Genomic DNA, 18,084 nt, shown 5'->3' with positions numbered 1-18,084 from the left:
TCATATATACAAACATAAATATCATGTTTGTTTGCCGCAGTTCCTCTAGTTTCTCGCTTAGAAAATACGAATTTGTAGAGCTGGTTTCTCCATGTGGAACCACTGTTTCCCAGTACAAAATTAAATGCTACCTGATTAAAAAAAAAAAACGTTCAAAACAATAATGACCATTGATAATATCCAGAAAACACAAACACAGGGGCCGTGGCAATATCTGGGATTGAGTTAGCCAAAACAAAACCGGATATTTCCGGTTTCATGCAGTCATATCTGGACAAAGTGGTGTGGAATTTGTATGCAATAGATGAAGCAAATCATAGTAAAAATGGTTTTGGAGAAAAGCAAAGTCTTTTCGATAGACAAGTGCATAAAATGTCATGTATACAAACAGAAATATCATGTTTGTTTGCCGCAGTTCCTCTAGCTTTCTCGCTTAGAAAATACGAATATGCAGAGCTGGTGTCTCCATGTGGAACCACTGAGTGTTTCCCAGTACAAAACTAAATGTTCCCTGATTAAAAAAAAAAAACTTTCAAAACAATAATGACCATTGATAATATCCAGAAAACACAAACACAGAGGCTGTGGCAATCTGGGATTGAGTTAGCCAAAACAAAACCGGATATTTCCGGTTTCATGCAGTCATATCCGGACAAAGTGGTGTGGAATTTGTATGCAATGGACTGAGAAAATTACAGTAAAAATGGTTTTGGAGAAAAGCAAAGTCCTTTCTTTAGGCAAGTGCATAAAATGTCATGTATACAAATAGAAATATCATGTTTGTTTGCCGCAGTTCCTCTAGTTTCTCGCTTAGAAAATACGAATGTGTAGAGCTGATGTCTCCATGGGGAACCACTGAGTGTTTCACATTAAAAAATTAAATGTTCCCTGAGAAAAAAAAAACTTTCAAAACAATAATGACCATTGATAATATCCAGAAAACACAAACACAGAGGATGTGACAATCTGGGATTGAGTAAGCCAAAACAAAACCGGATATTTCCGGTTTCATCCAGTCATATCGGGACAAAGTGCTGTGGAATTCCTATGCAATGGACCGAGAAAATCATAGTATAAAATGGTTTTGGAGAAAAGCAAATTCTTTTCATTAGGCAAGTGCATAAAATGTAATGTATACAAACAGAAATATCAGGTTTGTTTGCCACAGTTCCTCTAGTTTTCTCCCTAGAATACACGAATAGGAAGAACTGGTTTCTGCATGTGGAACCAGTGCTTCTATTCCAGTACACATTTAAATGCTCCCTGATTAAAAAAAAAAACGTTCAAAACAATAATGACCCTTGATAATATCCAGAAAACACAAACACAGCGGCTGTGGCAATATCTGGGATTGAGTTAGCCAAAACAAAACTGGATATTTCCCCTTTCATCCAGTCATATCCAGACAAAGTGGTGTGCAATTCGTATGCAATAGACCAAGCAAATCATAGTAAAAATGGTTTTGGAGAAAAGCAAAGTCTTTTCGTTGGACAAGTGCATAAAATGTCATGTATACAAACAGAAATATCATGTTTGTTTGCCGCAGTTCCTCTAGCTTTCTCCCTAGAAAATACGAATGTGTAGAGCTGGTGTCTCCATGTGCAACCACTGAGTGTTTCCCAGTACAAAATTAAATGTTCCCTGAAAAAAAAACTTTCAAAACAATAATGACCATTGATAATATCCAGAAAACACAAACACAGAGGCTGTGGCAATCTGGGATTGAGTTAGCCAAAACAAAACCGGATATTTCCGGTTTCATGCAGTCATATCCGGACAAAGTGGTGTGGAATTTGTATGCAATAGACCAAGCAAATCATAATAAAAATGGTTTTGGAGAAAAGCAAAGTCTTTTCGTTAGACAAGTGCATAAAATGTCATGTATACAAACAGAAATATCATGTTTGTTTGCCGCAGCTCCTCTAGATTCTCGCTTAGAAAATATGAATGTGTAGAGCTGGTGTATGCATGTGGAACCACTGAGTGATTCCCAGTACAATATTAAATGTTCCCTGATAAAAAAAAAACTTTCAAAACAATAATGACCATTAATAATATCCAGAAAACACAAACAAAGTGGCTGTGGCAATCTGGGATTGAGTTAGCCAAAACAAAACCAGATATTTCCGGTTTCAAGCAGTCATATCCGGAAAAAGTGGTGTGGAATTCGTATGCAATGGACCGAAAAAATCACAGTAAAAATGGTTTTGTAGAAAAGCAAAGTCTTTTCCTTAGGCAAGTGCATAAAATGCCATCTATACAAAAAGAAATATCATGTTTGTTTGCCGCAGTTCCTCTAGCTTTCTCCTAGAAAATACGAATGTGTAGAGCTGGTGTCTCCATGTGGAACCAATTAGAGTTTCCCAGTACAAAATTAAATTTTCCCTCATAAAAAAAAACAAAACTTTCAAAACAAAAAATTCCTTTGATAACATACAGAAAACTCAAACACAGAGGCTGTCGCAATAGCTGGGATTCAGTTAGCCAAAACACAACCGGATATTTCCGGTTTCATGCAGTCATATCCGGACAAAGTGATGTGGAATTCCTATTCAATGGACAGACAAAATCACAGTAACAATGGTTTTGGAGAAAAGCAAAGTCTTTTCTTTAGGCAGGTGCATAAAATGCCATCTATACAAACAGAAATATCATGTTTGTTTGTCGCAGTTCCTCTAGCTTTCTCCTAGAAAATATGAATGTGTAGAGCTGGTGTCTCCATGTGGAACCAATTAGAGTCTCCCAGTACAAAATTAAATGTTCCCTGATAAGAAAAAAAATTCAAAACAATAAATTCCTTTGATAATATCCATAAAACACAAATTCGTGGGCTGTGGCAATATCTGGGATTGAGTTAGCCAAAACAAAACCGGATATTTCCGGTTTCATGCAGTCATATCCCGACAAAGTGGTGTGGAATTCGTATGCAATAGACCAAGCAAATGATAGTAAAAATGGTTTTAGAGAAAAGCAAAGTCTTTTCGTTAGACAAGTGCATAAAATGTCATGTATACAAACAGAAATATCATGTTTGTTTGTCGCAGTTCCTCTAGCTTTCTCGCTAGAAAATACGAATGTGTAGCGCTGGTGTCTCCATGTGGAACCTCTGAATGATTCCCAGTACAAAATTAAATGTTCCCTGATAAAAAAAAATTCAAAACAATAAAGTCCATTGATAATATCCAGAAAACAAAAACACAGGGGCTGTGGCAATGCTCATTCAGACTTGCCAGAAATGGTGGATTTAGAAATGTGCCAGGGGATTCCAACACAATCCCACCAAGATGGCATGTACCAATGCCATCGCACTAGTCCAAGTGATCAATTTCAGCTCACAATTCATATCTCTGATAGGTCTAAGAGTCAAAGAGATCACACAAACAAGACAAGTATCTGCTAATACTAACTGATAGAATCAAAAAGGGAGAGAAAGATCCAACATGGAAAGTGGGATACACAGCAGACTCATAGAATGGCAGATGTCCTAAACAACACTCTGGCCTCAGAATCAGCCCTCAAGGCATTCGGATCTGGCGGAAGAGCCCATGTGAGTATAGCAGGCATGGAAAGCCAAGATATCATGGAAAAGAAAAAGACCTAAATAAATGATCTCTGTGAGTGAGATCCCAGTGGAAAGAACGGGGCCATCAAAGAAGGAGGTACCCTTCTCCGAAGGGAGGAGAGAACTTCCACTTTGACTATGACCCTATCGGAATAAGATCAAAGTCAGCGAACTCTAAAGGCTTCCATAGCCCTGGCAACTCATGACTAGAGCCTAGGGAGATTACTGACAACATGAACAGGAGTGTCAAATTGTTAAATCAGCAACAGGAGTCACTGTGTACTTACACCCCATGTGGGATCTGTCCCTAATGTGTCGTCTAAAGCGAAGTGATGCTACAACTAGTACTGAAACAGAATTTTTATACTTTGTGTTTCTGTGTGGGCACAAACTGATAAAAACATTTTAAGGTCCACAACAATCCATGTCCAAAGACCTTCTTCTGAGCCACTGCCAAGTCACATGGTGGCCACGGTGACCAGCTCTAGGAAATAAGAATGGGGCCAGCGGCATCACTTTATCCTCAGCTTGACGTATTCCATGGAGTGTACCAGGAAAGCCACAGGGTGTCAGGTCCCTGGGGAATGTTAGCTACCAGGACAATTTCCTCCTCGGCATGGAAAAATAGGACACACAGAGGCCAAGGACTGAAAGTCTGATTTCCATAGCAACATAGGCACTGTCCCTTCTTGCTGGGGATGGAGCATGTTGAAGACCTATTCTGAGCATATATTCTCAAATAACAAGGCTTCTAAACATACTAAATTATCCTAAATAAATGGACTATGTGATTCAAGTAAGGCCATCTCAAAACTGTATAACAGTTCCTTCTAAAGCTAAGCTCTATCAGATAGCTTTTTGTTTTCCTTATGATCCTGGAGAACACCTTCCTAATAATGGAAAGATGTTTTATCCCTGGATATATTGCCACCCCAAGTCATAGCTCATCCTGAGTCTTCCTTAATCATATTGATTTCTATGATGGTCACCTGTTGAAGTTGCTTTTTAATTCTTTGGAGAAAGCAGGCTGGGCTCAGCTATGGGCTTATGTCTGCATTACAAATGTTAAAGGGATTTATTTGCAAATACAATATTTCCCACACGTATTTGCCTGACTAAATCATAAGGCATAAAAAACAGCCTGAATTGACAAAAATGATCATTATTGGCAAAGGGAAATCATTCCAAATATATTCATACTTACCCATATCTGCTTTTTGAACTTTGATCCAAAAAACCTTCTTGAATTAAGTGGTTTGCTTTTAGTACACTTATCTCAGAAATATGAAATGAAATAGTGAAGTAAACAGTACTATTTTTAAATAATGCAATTTATATCTAGTATGATCACATGTGGTATTCTTACTTATTATGTGGAATTGCAAGTTGAAATATTTCATATCCTATATTATAAACACTAACCTATGGTTTTCTCCTACGTTTTCAAAAGTCACTATAATATTTTCATATTGTCATTAGCATTGATTATGCTACCATATTAGTGTTCTGCTTTATATATTTAATTAAATGTTTTCTATTTTGTACTTGCCCTGAGGCATTTTAAACATGCAGGGGACAATTTTATAAATGGGAAAACGAGGAAACAAACCAACACATAAAATGCCTGGCATGTTCCCTACTGAATATAACATTTAAAAATTGGAATTGGGTGATCACTGACATCATAAATAAGAGTGTCAATTGTTAAATCAACAACAGGAGTCACTGTGCACTTGCTCTCCATGTAGGACCTCTGTCCATAATGAGTTGTACTATGAGAATTAACGGTAAAACTAGTCTTCAAACAGTACTTTATACTTTGTGTGTCTGTGTGGGTGAAAACTGTTGAAATCTTTAATTAGTATAGAGTTGATCTTCTGTATATAAAGATAATTTAAAAAGAATCTTAATGAAGAATGGAATGGGAGAGGGTGTAGGAGGTGGGATGGGAGTGTGGGTGGGAGGGCAGGTATGGAGGAAGAACTGCTATATTACAAAAGTTGTACCTATGAAATTTATTAAACAAAAGCTTTCTAAAAAAAGAAAAAAATATCTGGGATTGAGTTAGCCAAAACAAAACCGGATATTTCCGGTTTCATCCAGTCATATCCGGACAAAGTGGTGTGCAATTCGTATGCAATAGATCCAGCAAATCATAGTAAAAATGGTTTTGGAGAAAAGCAAAGTCTTTTCGTTAGACAATTGCATAAAATGTCATGTATACAAACAGAAATATCATGCTTGTTTGCCACAGTTCCTCTAGATTTCTCCTAGAAAATACGAATGTGTAGAGTTGGTGTCTCCATGTGGAACCAATTAGAGTTTCCCAGTACAAAATTAAATGTTCCCTGATAAAAAAACCTTTAAAACAATAATGTCCATTGATAATATCCAGAAAACACAAACACAGGGCTTGTGGCAATATCTGGGATTGAGTTAGCCAAAACATAACTGGATATTTCCGGTTTCATCCAGTCAAATCTGGACAAAGTGGTGTGGAACTCGTATGAAATGGACTGAGAAAATCACAGTAAAAATGGCTTTGGAGAAAAGCAAAATTCTTTCATTAGGCAAGTGCATAAAATGTCATGTATAAAAACAGAAATATCATGTTTGTTTGCCGCAGTTCCTATAGTTTTCTCATAGAAAATACGAATGTGTAGAGCTGGTGTCTCCATGTGGAACCAATTAGAGTTTCCCAGTACAAAATTAAATGTTCCCTGATTAAAAAAAAAAAAACTTTCAAAACAATAAAGTCCTTCGATAATATCAAGAAAACACAAACACAGAGACTGTCGCAATATCTGGGATTCAGTTAGCCAAATCAAAACCGGATATTTACCCTTTCATCCAGTCATATCCGGAAAATGTGGTGTGGAATTCGTATGCAATGGTCTGAGAAAATCATAGTAAAAATAGTTTTGTAGAAAAGCAAAGTCTTTTTTTAGGCAAGTGCATAAAATGTCATGTATAAAAACAGAAATATCATGTTTGTTTGCCACAGTTCCTCTAGCTTTCTTCTAGAAATTAAGAACGTGTAGAGCTTGTGTCTCCATGTGAAACCAATTAGAGTTGCCCAGTACAAAATTAAATGTTCCCTGATAAAAAAAAATAAACATTCAAAACAATAAAGTCCATCGATAATATCCACAAAACCAAACACAGGGCCTGTGGCAATATCTGGGATTGAGTTAGGCAAAACATAACTGGATATATTTCTGGTTTCATCCAGTCAAATCCGGACAAATTGGTGTGTAATTCATATGCAATGGACCGAGAAAGAAACATTAAACATGGTTTTGGAGAAAAGCAAAGTCCTTTCGTTAGGCAAGTGCATAAAATGCCATTTTTACAAACAGAAATACCATGTATATTTGCCACAGTTCCTCTAGCTTTCCCTAAAAAACACGAATGTGTAGAGCTGGTGTCTCCATGTGGAACCAATTAGAATTCCCAGTACAAAACTAAATGTTCCCTGACAAAAAACATTGAAAACAATAAAGTCCTTCGATAATATCAAGAAAACACAAACACAGGGACTGTGGCAATATCTGTAATTCAGTTAGCCAAACAAAACCGGTTTCATCCAATCATATCAGGACAAACTGGTGTGGAATTCGTATGGAATGGATGAGAAATTAAGAGTGAAAGTTGTTTTAGAGAAAAGCAAAGTCTATTCTTTAAGCACGTGCATAAAATGTAATGTATACAAATGGAAATATCATGTTTCTTTGCCACAGTTCCTCTAGATTTCTACCTAGAAAATACGAATGTGTAGAGCTGGTGTCTCCATGTGGAACCAATTAGAGTTTCCCAGTACAAAATTAAATGTTCACTGTTAAAAAAACTTTCAAAACAAAAAAGTCCTTCGATAATATCCAGAAAATACAAACACAGAGGCTGTCGCAATATCTGGTATTGAGTTAGCCAAAACAAAACCGGATATTTCCGGTTTCATCCACTCATATGTGGACAAAGTGGTGTAGAATTCGTATGCAATGGACCGAGAAAATCAGAGTAAAAATGGTTTTGGAGAAAATCAAAGTCCTTTCTTTAGGCAAGTGCATAATATGTCATGTATACAAACAGAAATATCATGTATGTTTGCTGCAGTTCCTCTAGCTTTCCCCTTTAGAAAATACGAATGTGTAGAGCTGGTGTCTCCATGTGGAACCAATTAGCGTTGCCCAGTTTAAAATTGAATGTTCTTTGATAATAAATATTCAAATCAATAAAGTCCTTCGATAATATCCAGAAAACAGAAACAGAGTCTGTCGCAATATCTAGGATTCAGTTAGCCAAAAAAAAAACAGATATTTCCGGTTTCATCCAGTCATATACGGACAAAGTGGTGTGGAATTCATATGAAATGGACCGAGAAAATAACAGTAAAAACGGTATTGGAGTAAAGCAAAGTCTTTTCATTAGGCATGTGCATAAAATGTCATGTAAACAAACAGAAATATCATGATTGTTTCCCGCAGTTCCTTTAGATTTCTCCCCAGACAATATGAATGTGTAGAGCTGGTGTCTCAATGTGGAACCAATTAGAGTTTCCCAGTACAAAATTAAATGTTCCCTGATTAAAAAAAAAATCTTTCAAAACAATAAATTCCTTCGATAATATCCAGAAAAAACAAATACAGAGGCTGTGGAAATATCTGGGATTGAGTTAGCCAAAACACAAGCGGATATTTCCCTTTTGATCCAGTCATATCCGGACAAAGTGGTGTGGAATTTGTATACAATAGACTGAGAAAATTTCATTGAAAATGGTTTTGAAGAAAAGCAAAGTCTTTTGGTTAGGCATGTGGATAAACTGCCAGCTATGCAAACAGAAATATCATGATTGTTTGCCGAAGTTCCTTTAGTTTTCTCCCCAGAAAATACGAATGTGTAGAGCTGGTGTCTCCATGTGGAACCACTGAGTGTTTCCCAGTGCAAAATTAATGTTTCCTGATAAAAAAAACTTTCAAAACAATAATGTCCATTGATAATATCCAGAAAACAAAAACACAGGGACTGTGGCAATATCTGGGATTGAGTTAGCCAAAAAAACAGGATATTTCTGGATCTATCCAGTAGTATCCGGACAAAGTGATGTGGAATTCATATTCAATGGACTGAGAAAATTGCAGTGAAAATGGTTTTGGAGAAAAGCAAAGTCTTTTCGTTAGGGAAGAGCATAAAATGCCATCTATACAAAGAGAAATATTATGTTTGTTTGCCACAGTTCTTCTAGTTTTCTCCCTAGAAAATAGGAATGTGTAGAGCTGGTGTCTCCATATGGAACCAATTAGGGATTCCCAGTACAAATTTAAGTGATCCCTGATAAGAAAAAAAAATCTTTCAAATAAGTAAAATGCTTCGATAATATCCAGAAAACACAAACACAGGGTCTGTGGCAATGTCTGGAATTGAGATGGCCAAAACAAAACCGGATATTTCCAGTTACTTCCAGTCATATCCGAAGAAAATGGTGTGGACTTCGTATACTATGGACCGAGAAAAAAACAGTAAACATGGTTTTGGAGAAAAGCAAAGTCTTTTCGTTAGGCAAGTGCAAAAAGTGCCATCTATACAAACAGAAATATCATGTTTGTTTCCCGGAGTTCCTCTAGCTTTCTAGCTAGAAAATACGAATGTGTAGAGCTGGTGTCTCCATGTGGAACCAATTAGAGTTTCCCAGTACAAAGTTAAATGTTCCCTGACTAAAAAAAAAAAAAAAAACCAAAAAAACTTTCAAAACAATAACGTCCTTCGATAATATCCAGAAAACACAAACACAGGGGCTGTCGCAATATCTGGGATTGAGTTAGTTAAAAACAACCGGATGTTTCCGCTTTATCCAGTCATATCCGGACAAAGTGGTGTGGAATTTGTATGCAATAGACTGAGAAAATTGCAGTAAAAATGGTTTTGGAGAAAAGGAAAGTCTTTTGGTTAGGCATGTGGATAAACTGCCAATTATACAAACAGAAATATCATGATTGTTTGCCGAAGTTCCTTTAGATTTCTCCACAGAAAATACGAATGTGTAGAGCTGGTGTCTACATGTGGAACCACTGTTTCCCAGTGCAAAATTAATGTTCCCTGATAAAAAAAAACTATCAAAATAATAATGTCCATTGATAATATCCAGAAAGCACAAACACAGGGGCTGTGGCAATATCTGGGATTGAGTTAGCTGAAACATAACCGAATATTTCTGGTTTCATCCAGTCATATCCATAAAATGTGGTGTGGAGTTCGTAGGCAATGGACCTAGAAAATTGCAGTGAAAACGGTTTTGGATAAAAGCAAAGTCTTTTCGTTAGGCAAGTGCATAAAATGCCATGTATACAAACAGAAATATCATGTTTGTTTCCCGCAGTGCCTCTAGCTTTCTCCCTACAATTACGAATGTGTAGAGCTGGCGTCTCCATGTAGAACCAATTAGAGTTTTCCAGTACAAAATTAAATGTTCCCTGATAAAACAAAAACTTTCAAAATAAGAGAGTACTTCGATAATATCCAGAAAACACAAAAAAAGGGGCTGTGGCAATATCTGGGATTGAGTTAGCCAAAACAAAACCAGATATTTCCTGTTGCATCCAATCATATCCAGACAAAGTGGTGTGGAATTCGTATGGAATAGACTGAGAAAATCACAGAAAAACGGTTTTTTAGAAAAGCAAAGTCTTTTCATTAGGCAAGTGCGTAAAATATCATCTATACAAACAGAAATATCATGTTTGTTTCCCACAGTTCCTCTAGTTTTCACCTAGAAAATACGAATGTGTAGAGCTGGTGTCTCCATGTGGAAACAGTGAGTGTTTCCCAGTACAAAATTAAATGTTCCCCTATAAAAAGAAACTTTCAAAACAATAATGACTTTTGATACTATCTACAAAACAAAAACACAGGTGCTGTGGCAATCTGGGATTGAGTTAGCCAAAAAAAAACAGATATTTCCGGTTTCATCCAGTCATATCCTTACAAAGTGGATTGGAATTCGTATGAAATGCAGTGAAAAAATTACAGTGAAAGTGCTTTTGGAGAAAAGCAAAGTCTTTTTGTTAGGCAAGTGCATAAATTGTCATGTATACAAACAAAATATCACGTTTGTGTGCCGCAGTTCCTCTAGCTTTCTCCTAGAAAATACGAATGTGTAGAGCTGTAAGACCCCGAAAGGTGTCTCACAATTCTACCGACCCCAGAAGCACGAATTCCACTCCAATCGATGCAAAAAGCATGAGGAAGTTTATTACATCTGCGCAGATGGGCCGTCTCAAAGCACAACAGCACCCTCTGGTGCAGTGCAAGAAGAGAGGCCCCGATCATCAACCGCACAGAGTATTTAAGGCTTAAAACCACAACATTAGCATATCTCCACAGCATTACAAAAGATCACAAGATAAACCACAGCGTGACAAATAATCACAAAATAAAGGGTTTTTCCAGAGTAAAGGAACAAAGTACTTGAGCAAGCACAAATACGGGGTCATCGTGACCAAAAACTTAACATAGCTCCTAAAATAATTATCACATGCTCAATTATCTCATAAAAGCATTAACATAATCATCACATGCTACAAGTTCAGCTAAAGTTCAGTTATCTTATAAAAGCATTTTGCAAGCCCAGTTATTTTGCACTGAAGCAAAACAGTATGCAGTTAGCTCAAGCAACTCCATTTTAACCCCAGCCTGCCTAATACTTTCATTCCCCTAATTCTTTCAGAGCTGGTGTCTCCATGTGGAACCAATTAGAGTTTCCCAGTACAAAATTAAATGTTCCATTATCAAAAAAATAAAAAAATTTCAAAAGAATAAAGTCCTTTGATAATATCCAGGAAACACAAACGCAGGTGCTGTGGCAATATCTAGGATTCAGTTAGCCAAAAATGATAACGGGATATTTCCAGTTTCATCCAATCAAATCCGTACAAATTGGTGTGCAATTGGTATGCAATGGACAGACAAAATCACAATAAAAATGGTTTTGGAGAAAAGCAAATTCTTTCGTTTGGCTAGTGCATAAAATGTCATGTATACAAACAGAAATATCATGTTTGTTTGACTCAGTTCCTCAATTTTCTCGCTAGAAAATACGAATCTGTAGAGCAGGTTTCTCCATGTGGAACCAGTGAGTGTTTCCCACTACAAAAGTAAATGTTCCCTGATAAAAAAAAACTTTCAAAACAATAATGTCCGTTGATAATATCCACAAAGCACAAACACAGGGGCTTTGGCAATATCTGGGATTGAGTTAGCCAAAACAAAACCGGATATTTCCGGTTTCATCTAGTCATAACCGGAGAAAGTGGTGTGGAATTCGTATGCAATGGACAAAGAAAATTACAGTAAAAATGGTTTTGGAGAAAAGCAAAGTCCTTTCGTTAGGCAAGTGCATAAAATATCATCTATACAAACAGAAATATCATGTTTGCCGCAGTTGCTCTAGATTTCTCCAAGAAAATACGAATGTGTAGAGCTGGTGTCTCCATGTGGAACAAATTAGAGTTTCCCAGTACAAAATTAAATATTCCGTGATAAATAAACATTGAAAACAATAAAGTCCTTCGATAATATCCAGAAAACACAAACACAGAGGTTGTCGAAATAAATGGGATTTAGTTAGCCAAAACACAAGCGGATATTTCCCCTTTCATCCACTCATGTCTGGACAAAGTGGTGTGGAATTCGTATGCAATGCTCCAAAAAAATCCTAGTAAAAACGGTTTTGGAAAAAAGCAAAGTCTTTTTGTTAGGCAAGTGCATAAAATGTCATGTATACAAACAAATTTATATGTATGTTTGCCGAAGTTCCTCTAGCTTTCTCGCTAGAAAATAAGAATGTGTAGAGCTGGTGTCTACATTTGGAACCAATTAGAGTTTCCCAGTACAAAATTAAATGTTCCCTGATAGGAAAAAAAAATCTTTCAAAACAATAGAGTCCTTCGATAATATCCAGAAAACACAAACACAGGGGCTGTGGCTATATCTGGGATTGAGTTAGCCAAAACAAAACCGGATATTTACGGTTTCATCCAGTCATATCCGGACAAAGTGGTGTGGAATTCATATGCAATGGACTGAGAAAATTGCAGTGAAAATGGTTTTGAGAAAAGCAAAGTCCTTTCGTTAGGCAAGTGCATAAAACGCCATCTATACAAACAGAAATATCATGTTTGTTTGCCGCAGTTCCTCTAGCTTTAACCTGGAAAATACAGATATGTAGAGCTGGTGTCTCCATGTGGAACCAGCAGTGTTTCCCAGTACAAAATTAAATGTTCCCCTATAAAAAGAAACTTTCAAAACAATAATGACCATTGATAATATCCAGAAAACACAAACACAGGGGCTGTGGCAATCTGGGATTGAGTTAGCCAAAAAAAAAAACAGATATTTCCGGTTTCATCCAGTCATATCCAGACAAAGTGGATTGGAATTCGTATGCAATGGAGTGAAAAAATTACAGTGAAAGTGCTTTTGGAGAAAAGCAAAGTCTTTTTGTTAGGCAAGGGCATAAATTGTCATGTATACAAACGAAATATCACGTTTGTGTGCCGCAGTTCCTCTAGCTTTCTCCTGGAAAATACGAATGTGTAGAGCTGGTGTCTCCATGTGGAACCAATTAGTGTATCTCAGCTCAAAATGAAATGTTCCCAGATTAAAAAACATTCAAAACAATAAAGTTCTTCGATAATATCCAGAAAACACAAACACAGAGGCTTTCGCAATAAATGGGATTCAGTTAGCCAAAACACAAGCGGATATTTCCCCTATCATCCAGTCATATCCGGAAAAAGTAGTGTGGAATTCGTATGCAATTGACCGAGAAAATCACAGTAAAAACGGAATTTTAGAAAAGCAAAGTCTTTTTGTTAGGCAAGTGCATAAAATGTCATGTATACAAACAGAAATATCATGTTTGTTTGCCGCAGTTCCTCTAGCTTTCTCCCTAGAAAATACGAATATGTAGAGCTGGTGTCTCCATGTGGAACCAGTGAGTGTTTCCCAGTACAAAATTAAATGTTCCCTGATCAAAAAGTTTCAAAACAATAAATTCCTTCGATAATATGCAGAAAACACAAACTCAGAGGCTGTAGCAATATCTTGGATTGAGTTAGCCAAAACAAAACCGGATATTTCTGGTTTCATCCAGTCATATCCGGAAAAAATGGTTTGGAATAGGTATGCAATGGTCCGAGAAAATCACAGTAAAAATGGTTTTGTAGAAAAGCAAAGTCTTTTCGTTAGGTAAGTGCATAAAATTTCATGTAAACAAACAGAAATATCATGTTTGTTTGCTGCAGTTCCTCTAGCTTTCTCCTAGAAAATACGAATGTGTAGTGCTGGTGTCTCCATGTGGAACCAATTAGAGTTTCCCAGTACAAAATGAAATGTTCCCTGATAAAAAAAATAAAAAAACTTTCAAAAGAATAAATTCCTTTGATAATATCCAGGAAACACAAATACAGGTGCTGTGGCAATATCTAGGATTCAGTTAGCCAAAAAAAGAAAACGGGATATTTCCAGTTTCATCCAGTCAAATCCGTACAAATTGGTGTGCAATTTGTATGCAATGGACAGACAAAATCACAATAAAATGGTTTTGGAGAAAAGCAAAACTTTTGTTAGGCAAGTGCATAAAATGTCATGTATACAAACAGAAATATCATGTTTGTTTGCCTCAGTTCCTCAATTTTCTCGCTAGAAAATACGAAACTGTAGAGCAGGTTTCTCCATGTGGAACCGGTGAGTGTGTCCCAGTACAAAATTAAATGTTCCCTGATAAAAAAAAAAGTTTCAAAACAATAAAGTCCTTTGATAATATCCAGAAAACACAAACACAGGGGCTGTCGCATTATCAGAGATTGAGTTAGCCAAAACAAAACCGGATATTTCCAGTTTCATCCAGTCATATCTGGACAAAGCGGTGTGGAATTCGTATGCAGTGGTCGGAGAAAATCACAGTAAAATGGTTTAGGAGAAAAGGAAAGTCTTTTCGTTAGGCAAGTGCATAAAATGCCATGTATACAAACAGAAATATCATGTTTGTTTGGAGCAGTTCCTCTAGCTTTCGCAGTCGAAAATACGAATGTGTAGACCTGGTGTCACCATCTGGAACCACTGAGTGTTTCCCAGTACAAAATTAAATGTTCCCTGATAAAGAAAACTTTCAAAATAATAAAGTCCATCGATAATATCCAGAAAACACAAACATAGGGGATGTGGCAATCTGGGATTACGTTAGTCAACCAAAACCGGATATTTCCGGTTTCATCCAGTCATATCCGGAGAAAGTGGTGTGGAATTCGTATGCAATGGACAAAGAAAATTACAGTAAAAATGGTTTTTGAAAAAAGCAAAGTCTTTTCCTTAGGCAAGTGCATAAAATATCATCTATACAAACAGAAATATCATGTTTGTTGACCGCAGTTGCTCTAGATTTCTCCTAGAAAATACGAATGTGTAGAGCTGGTGTCTCCATGTGGAACAAATTAGAGTTTCCCAGTACAAAATTAAATGTTCCCTGTTAAAAAGAAAAAAAAACCTTTCAAAATAATAAAGTCCTTCGATAATACCCAGGAAACACAAACACAGAGGCTGTGGCAATATCTGGGATTGAGTTAGCCAAAACAAACCAGATATTTCCGGTTTCATCCAGTCATATAAGCAAAAAGTGTTGTGGAATTCGTCAATGGACTCAGAAAGTTGCAATGAAAATGGTTTTGGAGAAAAGCACAGTCTTTTCGTTAGGGAACTGCATAAAATGTCATGTATACAAGCAGAAATATCATGTTTGTTTTCCAGAGTTCCTCTAGATTTTTCCCTAGAAATACGAATGTGTAGAGATGGTTTCTCCATGTGCAACCAGTGAGTGTTTCCCAGTACAAAATTAAATGTTTCCTGATAAAAAAAAAACTTTCAAAACAATAAATTCCTTGGATAATATCCAGAAAACACAAACACAGGGGTGTGGCAATACATGGGATTGAGTTAGCCAAAACAACACCGGATATTTCCGGTTTCATCCATTCATATGTGGACAAAGTGGTGTGGAATTCGTATGCAATGGACCGAGAAAATCACAGCAAAAATGGTTTTGGAGAAAAGCAAAGTCTTTTCTTTAGGCAAGTGCATAAAATGTCATCTATACAAACAGAAATATCATGTTTGTTTGCAACAGTTCCTCTAGTTTTCTCCCTAGAAAATACGAATGTGTAGAGCTGCATTCTCCATGTGGAAACAGTGAGTGTTTCCCAGTACAAAATTCAATGTTCCCTGATGAAAAAAAAAATTTCAGAACAATTAACTCCTTCGATAATATCCATAAAACACAAACACAGGGGCTTTGGCAATATCTGCGATTGAGTTAGCCAAACCAAAATCGGATATTTCAGGTTTAATCCAGTCATATCTTGACAAAGTGGTGTGCAATTCGTATGGAATGGACTGAGAAATTCACAGTAAAAATGGTTTTGGAGAATAGTAAGGTCTTTTCGTTTGGCAAGTGCGTAAAATGCCATCTATAGAAACAGAAATATCATGATTGTTTGCCGCAGTTCCTTTAGATTTCTCCCCAAAAAAACGAATCTGTATAGCTTATTTCTCCATGTGGAACCACTGAGTGTTTCCCAGTACAAAATTAAATGCTCCCTGATAAAAAAAAAAAACTTTCAAAACAGTAGTGACCACTGATAATATCCAGAAATCACAAACACAGGGGCTGTGGCAATATCAGGGTTTGAGTTAGCCAAAACAAAACCGGATATTTCTGGTTTCTTCCAGTCATATCCTGACAAAGTGGTGTGCAAATTGTATGCAATGGACTGACAAAACCACCATAAAAATGGTTTTGGAGAAAAGCAAAGTCTTTTGGTTAGGCAAGTGCATAAAATGTCATCTATACAAACAGAAATATCATGATTGTTTGCCGCAGTTCCTCCAGCTTTCTCGCTAGAAAATACGAATGTGTAGAGCTGGTGTTTAGATGTGGAACAATTTAGAGTTTCCCAGTACAAGATTAAATGTTCCCTGATTAAAAAAAAAAACTTTCAAAACTATAAAATCCTTTGATAATATCCAGAAAACACAAACACAGGGGCTGTCGCAATATCAGGGACTGAGTTAGCCAAAACAATACCGGATATTACCAGTTTCATCCAGTCATTTCTGGACAAAGCGGTGTGGAATTCGTATGCAGTGGTCGGAGAAAGTCACAGTAAAATGGTTTTGGAGAAAAGCAAAGTCCTTTCTTTAGGCAAGTGCATAAAATGCCATGTATACAAACAGAAATATCATGTTTGTTTGCCACAGTTCCTCTAGCTTTCTCGCTAGAAAATACGAATGTGTAGAGCAGGTTTCTCCATGTGGAACCACTGAGTGTTTCCCAGTACAAAATTAAATGTTCCCTGATAAAAAAAAACTTTCAAAACAATAATGACCATTGATAATATCCAGAAAATACAAACAGAGTGGCTGTGGCAATATCTGGGTTTGAGTTAGCCAAAAGAAAAATGGATATTTCCGGTTTCATCCAGTCATATCCGGACAAAGTGGTGTGGAATTCATACGCAATGGTCTGAGAAAATTACGGTGAAACTGGTTTTGGAGAAAAGCAAAGTATTTTCGTTAGGCAGGTGCATAAAATGTCATGTATGCAAACAGAAATATAATATTTGTTTGCAGCAGTTCCTCTAGCTATTTTGTAGAAAATACAAATGTGTAGAGCTGGTGTCTCCATGTAGAACCACTGAGTGTTTCCCAGTACAAAATTAAATGTTCCCGGATTTAAATAAAAAGTCTCAAAACAATAAAGTCATTCGATAATATCAAAAAAACACAAACACAGTTGCTGTGGAAATATCTGTTATTGAGTTAGCCAAAAAAATACCGGATATTTCCGGTTTCATCCAGTCATATCCGATCAAAGTGCTGTGGAAATCCTATGCAATGGACCGAGAAAATCACAGTAAAAATGGTTTTGGAGAAAAAAAAGTCTTTTCGTTAGGAAAGTGCATAGAATGTCATCTATATAAACAGAAATATCATGTTTGTTTGCTGTAGTTCCTGTAGCTTTCTCCTAGAAAATATGAAAGTGTAGAGCTGATTTCTGCATGAGGAAGCAGTGAGTATTTCCCAGTACAAAATTAAAATATCATATATACAAACAGAAATATGTTTGTTTGCCACAGTTCCTCTAGCTTTCTCCTAGAAATTACGAATGTGTAGAGCTGGTGTCTCCATGTGGAACCAATTAGAGTTTCCCAGTACAAAATTAAATGTTCCCTGATAAAAAAAAAACTTTCAAAACAATAATGTCCATTGATAATATCCAGAAAACACAAACTCAGGGGTGTGGCAATATCTGGGATTGAGTTAGCCAAAACACAAGTGGATATTTCGCCTTTCATCTAGTCATATCCCTACAAAGTGGTGTGGAATTCCTAGGCAGTGGACCGAGAAAATCAGAGTAAAAATGGTTTTGGAGAAAAGCAAAGTATTTTCGTTAGGCACGTGCATAAAATGTCATG

Source organism: Lepus europaeus, chromosome 21, assembly GCF_033115175.1.
Source record: "Lepus europaeus isolate LE1 chromosome 21, mLepTim1.pri, whole genome shotgun sequence".
In the NCBI taxonomy this organism is placed as follows: domain Eukaryota; kingdom Metazoa; phylum Chordata; class Mammalia; order Lagomorpha; family Leporidae; genus Lepus; species Lepus europaeus.
The sequence above is the reverse complement of the archived record's forward strand: the minus strand, read 5'-3'. Positions refer to the sequence as shown.